Consider the following 11,489-nt stretch of genomic DNA (forward strand, 5'->3'; position numbering starts at 1 on the left):
ATTGTTTGAGAAGGGAAACGTTCAAGAACCGAGCTTTGACTGTAAATATATGCTCAATCAACAACTGTAACATAATCCACTATTAAAGAAGATGATTTAGAAAAGCAATAGTTGTTGATGGAAGAAGACAAAGAATGAACTGCTTGACTATGATGCAATGAGTTACTTAACCTGAGATTGTGATGTAGGTGAGAAATCTAGATTATTATTTCAGAAATGTCAGAAGAGCAGAGATCACCAAGAACTAGTGGAGTGTGAGGTACATAGTAGTTATCCAGTTAAAGCTTTACTGTTTAAATACAGGCCTTCTTTAGGCATTTGCAGAGTCCTGGACGAGAGTTCAAATGATAGTCCACTTGCTATGGACCTAAACATTTAAAAGTTTTAAGTTTAGAAATGGTTAAAATAAAATAGGTTCTGTTCACATTCCTTGACAAATACACTTCTTAACATACAGATGGTCCAGGTTTGAATGTAGAATCTCGAAAACCTTAGAGACCTGTAGCCCAACATGAAGAGCTGGCCCTTGTCCCTGCCCGTCTCTCCCTCTACCTGCTCACCCACTCCTTTCTCACCCTTGGCTTCCTCTCACACCATGACAGGCTTGTGCCTTGCCTGTAGACACTCTAGCCTGTAGGTCCAACATCTGACCAGCCCACAGCAAAAAGCCCATTGGCCTTGGGGTATTGCTATCAAGTTATGGTCCACCTTTGGAATGGTAGACCCAGAAAAGAGGGTCACTCATTGACCTTTTCGGGTAGGGAGTTCTGAGATTGTAAGTACCCACAGTGTGCTGTGGTTTAGAAGCAGGAGCAAGGACTTCAGGAGAGCATTTTTCTCTTTGCTTCACATGTGGGAAGGGATACAACTAGAGATGGGGTCCTGGGCAGATGTCTCTCTCACCCAGCTCTAAGGGCAGTATTTAAATCACCTGATTTACAAAATCAACCTGGTTTATAAAATAAGTAATGTATGTTAAGAAGTGTATTTGTCAAGGAATGTGAACAGAATTTGAAATAAAGTCACCTAGTTGAATAGAGACATATAAGAAGTATATAAAACATAGTATAAGTGAAACATGGCTTATAGTGGGATGAATTTTAGTATTAGAGTCTGTGATTTAACTGCTATATATAGCAACTGTTTCACTGTTAAGAGTAATAACAATACAATTGATTTTGGATATAAATCTTGTATCCAGCAAAGTTACTAAACTCACTAGTTTTAGGAGCCTTTTTTTTTTTTTTTTGGTTATATTCCTTAGAGTTTTCTACATAGATAATCATGTCTTCTCAGAATAAAGACAATTACCCTTTTGTACTTGTCCTGTGTCACTGGCTAGAATTTCTGATACTATGTTGAACAGAAATGGTGAGATTATATATCCTTGGTTTTCCTGATCTTTGGAAATGCATTTAGTTTTTCACAATTTTGTATGATGTTAGCTGTCGGATTTTTTTTTCCTTTATTGATTTTTAGAGGGAGAGAGAGATAGAAACACTGATGATAGAGAATATCAATTGGCTGCCTCCTGCTTGCCCTGCACTGGGGATCAGGACCACAACCTGGGCATGTGCCCTGACTGGGCATCCAACTGGCGACCTCTTGGTACTTGGGTTGATGCTCAACCACTGAGCCACACCAGACAGGCAGTTGTCAAATTTTTGATGATAACCTTTATCAGGTTAAGGAAATTCCTTTTTATTCCTAGTTTGCTTACAGTATTTATTATGGATCGAAACTGAATTTTATCAAAAGTTTTTTCTGCATCTATTGAAATAATCGTATGTTATTTTTTTCTCCTTTTAGTCTGTTAATATGGCATGATTTGAATTTTTGAATGTTAAACCAACCTTGCATTTTTGAGGAAGAAAAACCCATTGATGTATTATTCTGGCTAATTTGCATCTATGTTCAAGAGGGATATTGGTCTGTAGTTTTCTTTTGATAGCATAATGCTGACCTCTCAGAATGCACTGAGAAATATTCCTTATTCCTTACTCTTCAAATTTAACAGTTTATGTAGAATTGGCATTATTTATTCCTTAAATAGTTGGCAGAATTCATCTAGGAATCCATCTGGGCCTGGAGTTTTCTTGGTGAAAAGGTTTTAGACAAGAAATTCAATTTATTTATTATATGTAGATTGGGTCTTTTGAGCACTTTGTTCATTTTATTTAAGTTGTCCAATTTATTGGCATAAAATTATTCATTATGTTCTTTTATTATTTTTTATGTTTATAATATTTATAATAGTTTCCCCTTGTCTTATTCCTGATATATAGATAATTGTGTATTCTCTCTCTCTCTCTCTCTCTCTCTTTTTAAATCTGGCTAGATGTTTATCCATTTTATTTATCTTTTTAAAGAATGGCTTTTGGTTCTAATGATTATTATTTTTTCTGTTCATTGTATCTTTTTTATTTCTTTGTTTTCTGGTCTTATTTTATTTTGCTTTAGTGCTTACTTTCCCATTTCTGCTTATTTTAATTAATTAACTTATTTCGTTGTATAATTTTTCAAGATAGAATATTGGGCCATTGATTAGAAACATTTTTTTCTTTTCTATTATAGATGTTTAGTGCTCTAAATTTCTCCTTAAGGACAACATCGTGTGAATTGAAATGTCACATATTCATTTTCATTTCACTCAGGCCAAAACACCTTTCTAATTTCCCCTTTGATTTTTTTCTGTCCCGTGAGTCATACTTTTTTTTATAGACTGTACTTCTGGTGTTGTATCTAAAAAGTTTTATGATTATATCTTTATATTTAGGTTTATGATACATTTTGAATTGCTATTTGTATAGTATATGAGGCATGTGTTGAAGTTACTTTTTCTACCAATGAATGCCCAATGATTACAGAACTATTCTTTGAAAAGACATTATTTCTACATTATAATTGCCTTTGAACTTTAGCAAAATTTCACTTGGACTGTGTTTTTGTGGGTCTTTTCTGGGCCCTCTATTCTATTCCAATGACATTTGTGTCCATCACTTCACCAATATCACTCTGTCTTATTGAAGACTTAGAATAAGTCTGTCTTGTCATCTAGGAGCATGAGTTCTCCAATGTTTCCTCCCCTCTCATGATTTCTGGGGCTATTCTAGTTCTTTACCTTTTCATATACATTTTAAAATAGTCTTATAAATAAAAAAGTTTTTAAATAAAACTTTTTTGATTGGGATGATGTCAACTAAATAAATCAAGTTGGCATCTTAAAAGTATTGAGTCTCTCAATCTACAAAACAGCTCTCTTCACTTATTTAGATCTTTAAATGTTTCCTTTTATTTTATTTTATTTTTTGGTAATTTACAACATATTCTCAATATACTCCTTTAAGTTTATATATAAGTGCCTCGGTTTTTTTGTTTGTTTGTTTTCACAATGGATATGGTGTTCCTAACTCTGTATGATCTTTCAGCATGGTTCAGCCCGGTCCTCTCTGGTGGTTCTTACCTGGCCTTCGGTAGTTTCTTCAGATTTCTGTAGATTTGCAAACGAGCCCTCTGTGTGGCACCCCATCTCCTGGGCAGCTCTATGTTCCTCAGTCCTGCAGGCTCTGTTTGGGTCCTCCCTGCACTGTCGCTGGGAAACCCTCTCCAGGCAATGATCCGGGCACATCGCATTGGCCCAGCATTGCCTGGTAACCATCCTCTGAAAAAGCAGTGTTTTTTATGTTTTCATTCCTTTTATCATTGTTTAAGACATGAGGTAAATCTAGTCCCTATTACTCCATGGTTGCTGAAGGAGGATTTTCCACAATAGCTTTCAACACGAATTACATGGAATATAATTGTACAATATAACCTTTCCCCTGCTTCTGCTTTGGGTACATTTACTTTCAGTCACCCTTTTATATACACTAAGTTAACTCCCAAAGGGCCCTTGTACATAGTCTTGTCTTTTCTCAAAATGCGATTCCTCTGACTGTCTGCTCAATTCCTGCTCATCCTCCAGTTTACAATGCAGTCATTTTTTTTTTTTTTTTTAATCCTCACCCGAGGACATTTTTCCATTTTTTGTTCAGACAGAGCGGGAGGGAGAGAGAGGAAGAGAGAGAGAGAGAGAAACATCGATGTGAAGGGACACATCGAGTGGCTGCCACCCGCACGACCAACCAGGGCCGGGGACAAACTGCAACCGAGGTACATGCCCTTAGCGGGAACCGAACCCGGGTCTCTCTGGACCACAGGCCAATGCTCCAACCGCTGAGCCAAACCGGCCAGGGCACAATGCAGTCATTTTTAAAGTGGTTCCAACTTCCCTAAGTTGTCAAATCCTCTGTTATATACGCCTATACCACATCTTCATTACATGTACTCACTTGTAATTTCACATTTATTTATGTAACTGCTCGGTGCCTGTCTGTTCCCCCTCTGCACTGCAATGCACATTGGAACTATGTCTCCCTCCGCCTGTTCTTTCTTCTAATCAAGGGCCTGGCACACGGCGAGCCCATCAGACATTTGTGTGTGTTCACTGACATTACTCTCCTATCTGTCTTTCGTGTGCAACTTCATTCCTTCTTATATTTTCTTTTATATGTAATGCACCAATAAGTAATTACACCTTTTCTCCCATCACATTAAAATTTTCTATATATCACCAAAGCCAAATTAACAAAAAGGGCAACCGTTCTTTCAAATGGTAACAACAGTCACTCTTTGGAGACAACTGATTTAAATCTTATTGTTACATAAACGATGGATAGGGGAATTCTGCAACCAATTAGTGCTCGTTCCAATTACAAACTTCCATTTGCTGATCACAGATGCAATAAAACACAACTTGGCACAATCAGGAGGCAGAAACTGGCTCAGGAGGGGTATCAGCTATTCTTGCCTCCATTTTGTTTTCATCTTTACAGTTTGTTTGGAAACTCATAAAAACCATATGATGAGTTTTTGAATAAAACAAGTGGTAGTTCCATGCTGACTTTTTGCTCCCTATAATTTGAGTTTTGGTGTTAGAGCTGTGATCCCATATCACAAACACCCCAAGGAAATAGTTTGCATTGCATCTTACATCATGAGGCAGATGAGGGATGGTGGTTCTCTATGACTTGCATTTCAAGTCCATTTAAATGCTGATGTAAATAAAATGAGTTATTTGATAAGAGTAGTTTTCCCTTTCATTAAAGTCATTGCCAGAGCACCACTGGATATTTTCTGTAATTGCAGGGGAAAAAAAACACACAAATTGATTTACTTCTCCTCAATTTTTGTTATAACTTAAGAGATTCTCTCTAAAGTTAGTCATTACTATTTTTTCCACTTAAGATGAAGACTTATTATAATCATCTTTAAATACAGCAAATGCTCCCAAAGTTAAAAATAAAATTGGAGATCTATTGAGAGATACATATAAAAGATTTCTCTTCCCTTTGCTTTTGTTTCACTATCTGAAAAATCTGAGCAATAATTGCTACTTACTTTCCCAGCGGGGAAATTATGAGGATTATTAAAATAATATATGTAAATTACTTTGCTGTCAGAAGCTCTGCATACCTGTGTAATATATTGCACTACTAAAAACTCATATTAATAGACTTTAAATTTTATCTTAATGCTAAAGTATGTAATTCCCATAGAGTTCAATGTTATTGGCTCTGATTTTTCTTTTTAAATAGGCAGGTGCTGCTTTAATTAATTTGAATGGACACAGATTTGAAATTGCTCCTGTAAGAAAGCATTGTTGCTTTAATGTTACTGATATTAAATATAGTTAGAAGCTTGTTCTCATTTCCACGGGACTTCTATCTGTTCTGAATGTAGTACTCTTAGTCAATAATTCTGATCTCCTGATAGGAATGAGACATTTTGGGTGATGTCACAATGTAAAGTACCTGGGTTCTGGAGTCAAACATTCCTGGATTCAAACTTCACCTTTGCCACACATTAACCGTGTAATCTAGAGCAAATTCCTTCTTTCCTCTGTGGGACGAGGGTCTCTCTGTGTCAAATCATGATAATCCTTTCAGGTTTCCTGAGGATTAGTCACCTTCATGAAACTACTGAGTATGAATGGGATGCTCATGAAGTGTCAGTCATCATTATTACTGAACATCGCACTATGCATCCAATAGTGTGACGTGGCATTAATAACTAAGGAAAAACCCAATACTTACCGATGGTTTGTCGTGTTTGGTTACCATGATGTATAGGCATCATTTTTTTGTAACACTCACCAAACTGTAATGCTGTCATTTTATTCCCCATTTTGCAGATATGAAAACTGCAAAATAAATAAAGTAATTTGCTCCAGATGGAACCAGGGTTTGAATTTAGACTGCTGGATTTCAAAGTCTGAGCAATAAACCTTAATTCTGAAATTAACGTGTTTCATCTCTTACTTAATATTTTAAATCAATAAATGATACAGGTGAGTATCTATACTTAGATATATCTTTTTTTCTGTACCCAGGTGTCTTTTGTTTCCTTTCGCATCATGTTAACAGCTTTTCGGGTAGAAATCCATCTTGCGGGTTTGGTTAAATAGAAAAATGTAGGCTAGCTTTCAAATCTGCTTATGTATAGATGCATTCTTTTTTTCTATAATTCTGAACATTGATTCATTACTATCAGTTATCACCAAAGTTATAATGAGGGACAGTGAAGCTGTTGCTTACATACCAAAACTATTTCCCTAGGGAATATGAGGTGATTTACAGTGGATGTGAAAAGAGGTGGAGAAATAGTCCCTGCTCTGTCTCTTCTCCACTATCAGAGCACACACATAGTTAGATTACCTCCAGTGTTTATAATCTGCCTGTCAACTCTCCTTCTAGAACACTAATTTATAATCGTCAACCACCTGACAATGAAAAGGCCATCGCATTCTTATAGCCATACTCCTAGTTTATTATAAGTGACAGAATTGACAAGGAGCATGGGCTATAGAAGACGGCAAATACCACCTGAAATATTCTGCAAAGAGTTCATAAACTGTTTTCTACACGTCTGTTCAACACTAATAAGTTTACAGACTCAATTATGCTTTAAAGAAAACATATATGAAAGAGTTCTATGGAAGACGGAATAGTTTTAATATAATTTAAATTTAATCAAAGCAATATGTGAGCATGTTTAAAAAATCAATTTGCTCCCAAAGATTTATACATGAAAGTAATATCCCCTGCCTTCTCTCTATTTAGTCCTGTTCCTAAGGCACAATAAAACATCTAACTCTTCAGATGTTCTTTCCTGCCATTTATGTTTATGCCTTTTTGGACACTCTTTTGTTTGTTTTGGTAATAGTCTTCAATCATTATTATTATTTTCTAGGTCTATTTATCATGATTTCATGTTTAATAATTTTTTAATACACCGTTATGCTAGGATTTTTATTCTCATCTTCTCCTCTCTCCCCTAATACACTCTTTTCCCTCTGAAGCCCTTCTTTCCAGACCCAAGAAAGTATTTGATCATGTAAAATAATTAACCACTTGTTTGTAAGCTACCAAAGGATGGGGATAATGTCTATATGGGTTCACCTTTATATTCTTCAATACCAAGTATATGCACGGCACATCACATATGATATGCTCAGGGCATATTTGTGAAGTGAATGGATAAATAATGTGGTTTCAATACATATGCTAAAGAAAGAGGGAGCTAAACACCACATGAGTCATCACAAGTCTTCAAATGATCTCAGTATTGAACAATTAAGCAGAAAGTGTAAAAAAAAAGAGTACTTTTACAATTTCCCTCTCTTCTCTACTATTGTCAGGGAGGTTGGCAGTTCTATGTGATGCTTTTGTCCCATAACACTGGTGAAATCTAACGCAACTCACGTGGTTTTTCTGTTTATCTAATTAAAATTCTTTAAAGATCAATTCAAAATAGTCTCTGAGTAACAAATTGCTGGTGCAGTACCTTCTACTTTAAACTGCAAGTTCATCCCCCTGATGGTCAGGCATCCCATGTCCAGGCTGAAGGACCGCGGGAAATACAAAAGGAGCAACTCGTGCGGAGCAGAGCGAACTGTGTCCGGCTCGCCCACCCTTCATCCCCCTCTGCGCCCCCCACTGAGGCCGGGCTCTCCCCGCCCTGCTATTCCCAGGGTTACAGTGTCAAACCTTCAGGGCCTCTGACCCTCTTATGACCATGTCAACTCAGCAAAGTCACAAAACACAAATATAGATTCGTCCACCTCCTATGGGTGAAATGCTTGCAACATTATCCAGAATTGAGGTACCGAGACCAGATGCATAGCTTGCCCTCAGAGTGAAAATCGAGGAGGAGAAATTGGGCTGAACTCCAGCTCACAGGAAACACTCATGCAAGAGTGGCCATGCCACGCTGCCGCCCTGCCCCCGGTCTGAGTCGGTTTCTCACACCCGTTTCTCCCCTTGCCTTGGTCGACCTGTGATGTGCAGGGCACCTGTGAGTGTATGAGGAGACCATGGGGACTCTGGGCAACTGCTTTATTCCAGAAACGGAAGGCATTTTCTCTGAATCTTAAGTTTCACATTCTTCCACTAAGACATTCTGTAATTAGACAGCTTGTGTGCCGCTTCATAAAACATATGGGGAACCATCACTTGTTTTATTTAGGACAGGGTGCTGCTGTGGCGAGGAGCTGCCAAGTCTTTGTCTCGGGCTTTAGTTACGAGCAGAAATTCATTGGCAAATGGCAGGTGACAGAAGAGAAGGTTAGTCATAAAATCAAAGGCAGTGCCAATCTGAGGACATTTAACATGGTAAATATTGTCCCCTGTGCATGAATTTCAAAACAACAGAAAATCTCTCAGGAGGCAGAGAGAATGTGTCCTTGTTGTGCAAAGAAATTCTGAGAAGGTAGCACGTGAAACTGGCCTTGAAAATCTTCAGAGAGCCTGGGAAATTAAAGGTGCTTCCCTTGCTAACTCATCTTGGCCCCTGATGTCCCTTTCATCGCTCTGCTTGTCCTGGTCATGTCTCCAGAGGTGCATGAGCGTAAATTGAAATTCAATCCAGTTCGGAGGACAGAAGCAAACTAAACTACCATCAAAAGTAACCCTTAAAAACTCATATCTTCTAGCCCTGCCGGTGTGGCTCAGTAGTTGAGCAGCGTCATCCCATGGACTCAAAGATCCCGGTTCGATTCCCGCTCAGGGCACATACCTGGGTTGCAGGCTCCATCCCCAGTAGGGGACATGTAGGAGGCAGCCAATCGATACATATTTAAAAAGAAAACACTCAATTCTTCCAAAAATATTATGTGTTTTAGTATCTAGACTTAGGAACACAAGCTTTGAATGACAGTAAGAGGAACAGAATTTCTTAAATATGGAAAAGAAAAGAATGTGAAACCCAGGAGCCTGCTGGACTCTGACCTGCCATTATTTACCCTCTCAAAGTTCCTGCTACAATTGTTCTCATTAACAATTTAAAAAAAGAAGCCTGGTTTTTCCCCAAGTCAAATGAATAACACCCATCCAATACATCCATTCCTGATTATGCTTCCATCGCACGCAGACTGTAAGATCTAGGAATGTGGACAAATGTTCGACACTTAAATCAGCCTTTCTAAAAATCCCCTTATCCCAAATCTTCATTCCAGGTGACAGGCAATGATAGTGTAAAAAGGAATTTAGAATTAACAATTAAACATTTAAAAATTTTGTAATGTAAAGGTTTTATTTTTATTTCCAGTAAAGGAGAATGTATTTTCACTCAGCCTCTTGTTAATGACAGGGTTTTCTGAAGAAGCAGGACAATGTCTTATCCTTTGTGGCTCATCTTATCTGAATTTACACGATGGTTTCTTATCATCCAAGACATTCATTTCTTTTTTCTTTTTTCTTTTTTTTTTATCTTCACCCGAGGATATTTTTCCATTTTTTTGTACAGATAGAGTGGGAGGGAGAGAGAGGAAGGGAGAGAGAGAGAGAGAGAGAAACATCGATGTGAAGGGACACATCGAGTGGCTGCCACCCGCACGACCAACCAGGGCCGGGGACAAACTGCAACCGAAGTACGTGCCCTTAGCGGGAACCGAACACGGGTCTTTCCGGACCACAGGCCGACGCTCTAACCACTGAGCCAAACTGGCCAGGGCCAAGACATTCATTTCTTAAAGTCACTTAAGTTGCTCTCCTCTAGGGTCTAAGTAGATTACTTATGAAGTAGACCCTTCATAAGGCTCACTGCCTCCCTTCAAATGGGTAAACCCTGTTTGCAGTTTCACCCTTATTAGAGAATTCTCCCTGTCCACTGTTCCCATCCCACACCCCTTTCTCCTTATAGTATTTTAATTTTCTCTATGACACTTACACTACCTGAAATCACACCATGTATTACAAACACATAAATATTATTTAAAAATTGTATTGATTATCTACTTGGTTTCTTTCTGTCTTTACCCACAAAATATAAAGGCTTTAACAAGGATTTGGTATTCACTACTGTGCCTCGCGTGTTGAGCATACTACCAGGTACATAGGGTTCTCAATAAATATTTGTTAAAAGATTTTTTTTTAATGAATCCATACATTATTGAACCAACAAGATAAAGCCCAAATGCTTTGGAAAGCATATAATCCTCAACTCTGGGCTTCATTATAACCTTTCAGTCTCAACTCCCCAAAGTCCTATGTACCTGCCCCAGGTTTCAGCCTAATTGAGCTACTTCTCGGTAACTGTACTGTTCCAGAACTCTGTGCTTTTGCATGTGAGGCTCACTTCTTGTGGAAAGGTCCCACTCAATTTCACATGTCACTTATGTGAGAAAATATCTCCAACTCTCCGAGGCTGAGATCACTTGTTACGTTCTCATAGCTCATACAGACTTCTATTCTTGTATTTATCAGAGTCCATTTTAATTGTTTGCTATACAACTGTCTTATGACTTTTTAAATTTTTTAATTGAATTTATTGGGATACGGTGTCAGGTGTGCCACTCAATCAAATGTCATCTGCACACTGCATCACGTGCCCTCACCCCAGACAAAGTCTCTTTCCATCCCTGTCTCCCCTTCGCCCACTTCCACCTCCCCCCACCGCTAAAGCCTTGCAAAGTGCCCGGAATTTAGTAAATACTCTATCTATTTCCTGAATAAGTAAACCCTATAAACCCAGCAACACTCTGATCTCTACCAAAAAAATAATTAATTTTATGACATATTTTTTTCTTTTCACATTCAGTCTTATACTTTAAGGATGTTTTAGTCTTTTCTGGACTGAGTTCAAATGGCAAATTGAGCCCAAAAGAATGTTGGTCACGTAGCCTAGAGACCGCGGGTAGTTGACATTTAATAATATTCACATACTTGCAAGGAACTCTGACAGACAGGCAAACTTTCGCCTTCCCCCTTCCTTCTGCGTGGTCAAATGATTCAAATGAGATGCAACAGATTAACGGGAGCAAATCGTTCTACTGTGTGTGCAGGGGAATTTACATAGCAGAAAAATTCTAAAGCTACTGAGCCAAAATGAGGATTTCAAGGGGTAAGTAGGCAAGTCACAGGTAGATGAGAAAAAGCAAACATTAGGTAAAG

This window comes from Molossus molossus, unplaced genomic scaffold (genome assembly GCF_014108415.1).
Source record: "Molossus molossus isolate mMolMol1 unplaced genomic scaffold, mMolMol1.p scaffold_m16_p_16, whole genome shotgun sequence".
Classification (NCBI taxonomy): Eukaryota; Metazoa; Chordata; class Mammalia; order Chiroptera; family Molossidae; genus Molossus; species Molossus molossus.